The sequence below is a fragment of the Pundamilia nyererei genome, unplaced genomic scaffold (genome assembly GCF_000239375.1).
Source record: "Pundamilia nyererei isolate P.nyererei 1_Seehausen unplaced genomic scaffold, PunNye1.0 scaffold00310, whole genome shotgun sequence".
Taxonomy (NCBI): domain Eukaryota; kingdom Metazoa; phylum Chordata; class Actinopteri; order Cichliformes; family Cichlidae; genus Pundamilia; species Pundamilia nyererei.
Genome location: NW_005187711.1, coordinates 282,485 through 284,418, shown reverse-complemented (window position 1 = coordinate 284,418; position 1,934 = coordinate 282,485). Strand labels below are relative to the sequence as shown.

Here is a 1,934-nt window from a genome sequence, read left to right as displayed (position 1 = left end):
AAAAAAAAAAAAAAAAAAAAAAAAAAAAAAAAAAAAAAAAACAAAACACAACAGCAGCCCCCCCCCTAAATGCTAATCTCCCTAAAACAGGACTTTTCACTTTTTAAAGACAGTTCTAGATGCTTTCTGTTCATGTCAGTACTGTTTGACTTGATAAGAAAATATCTTCTCAAGTCATTCGTGTGAAGGCATTAAAATGTACAGTTTAGCACAAAGCCTCTAAACATGAAGGAAACAAGCGGCCATGGTTGTCACTAACGTTTGGACGGTGAACGCGGGAAGTGTTCAGCGTATTTCTCTGTCAGGCTGTCAGACTGCTAAACAACTTAACAACTTCTGCTATACCAGCACTCCCATGACTCCAGCAAAGAATAGCTTAAGTTTGCATGTGGCAACACTAAAGAGGCATCTCCACAAAATAGGAATCATTTAAAGAAAGGTGGGACGAGAGGTGGTTGACTCTTACGCAACTTTTAAATGTGTAGTTTAATTTTTTTGTCTTCACTCATTGAGCTGATGCGTTTCTAATGTCTTCAGACTTAAAGAGATATTGTGGAGCTTTGCAGGGCTGCAAGCAGATACCATCAACAAACTGAGTGGATTATGTGTAGGAGTCGGGTGGAAGCTACTGACAGATGAGACAGAGAGCAAGCGCAGCATGTTAAATGTTACAGGGGCACAATGGGCATGATTATGAACAGTGTATATCCAGCACACAAACCACACACTGTTCCCATACGGAGCCCAGAGTGACAGCAAAACTTACCTTATGAGAGACGAAAAAAAAGAGATGGACAGATGTCCAAACAGAAGACGGCCTCCGTCTCCGCAGGTCTGAGAAACACAGAGGGGCAGGAAGATCCCACTGGGGCAGAAGCAACAGCAAAGGGAGAACACACACAGAGACAAAGAGAGAGGGGTTTGTTAGCAAAGCAGCAAGCAGTTAGTTAGCTAGGCAAGCTGCCTGTTATATCGGCCCGGTGCTGGCTGGAGGGTAGCACATTCTGGGAGTCACAGTGAAATACCACACAGAGTGTGTAGTTGAGGGCTAATGAAGCAGGTAGAGAGCAGCAGCCCCTGTAAGGGGAGGCCAGAGCAGTTAACTCATACCTCTGCCAGAGTACCAAGTTAGCAGCAGAGTGGCAAGTTGTTAAAAGACCACACCAGCGATTTTGCTTTGTTCAGACATACACTGTAAATTTCAACTTTTAAAAAAAGGTTTTTCCACCTTATAGAGACTTGAAAGCCTTTAAAAAAATAAATTTATAACCCTGTGGTTAGTTGGTAACATTAATTACTACTTTAAGGAGAAAAAAAAACATACCAGCCTAACACAAGGCTCTTTTGTAGAAGATTTTTCGACAGCAGCAAGCAATCAGAAAGCAAAGAAGTCTAATTATCCAAACAAGCAGGACTAGCTCTGTTTTGTTTAGTAACTCAGGACATTTAATCTCAGTTGTTGTGACATTTGTGATACAAAAAGTTGGTTATCACATCGACAGATGGTTGCAGCGACTGACATGCAGTTACTCTCTAAACCGCTCTGTTCTTTTAATAATCAGCAGATAAATCTAAATCCACATTTAGCCACAGCTGAAGATCGCTGGCACAGAAGATTAAACCTTTGTGTCGGATTCTCATCAGCTGCCACAGTTTGTGAACCCATTCATAAAAAACACAAAACAGTGGCTCTTTTTGGGTGCTTCCCAGTATAACTAGATATGTGACCAAGTTTCACTTCTGATGACAAATGCTTTAAGAGTCAGAGCTGAGAGCCCCATCCTCACCACTAAAAGCACAAACAATGAATACAGCTGATTAATTATGAGCACAGCTTCAAATAGAGCTGGGCGATATGAGATTTTTTCATATCACGATATGTTTTTTTCATTTCAGGCGATAACGATATCTATCACGATATAAGCCAAATAACT

The 1,934-nt window shown here is 41.0% G+C and overlaps 1 protein-coding gene across 1 annotated transcript in view; it reads right to left on the bottom strand.

Moving 5' to 3' along the window:
- Positions 1 to 1,934, bottom strand: part of pacsin3 (protein kinase C and casein kinase substrate in neurons 3) — a 35,565-nt gene that overhangs the window by 29,207 nt on the left and 4,424 nt on the right. Inside the window, exon 2 of the mRNA XM_005751438.1 lies at positions 767 to 865. The gene's annotated coding sequence lies outside the window, so the exon portion shown is untranslated. The remainder of the gene's footprint in view (positions 1 to 766; positions 866 to 1,934) is intronic.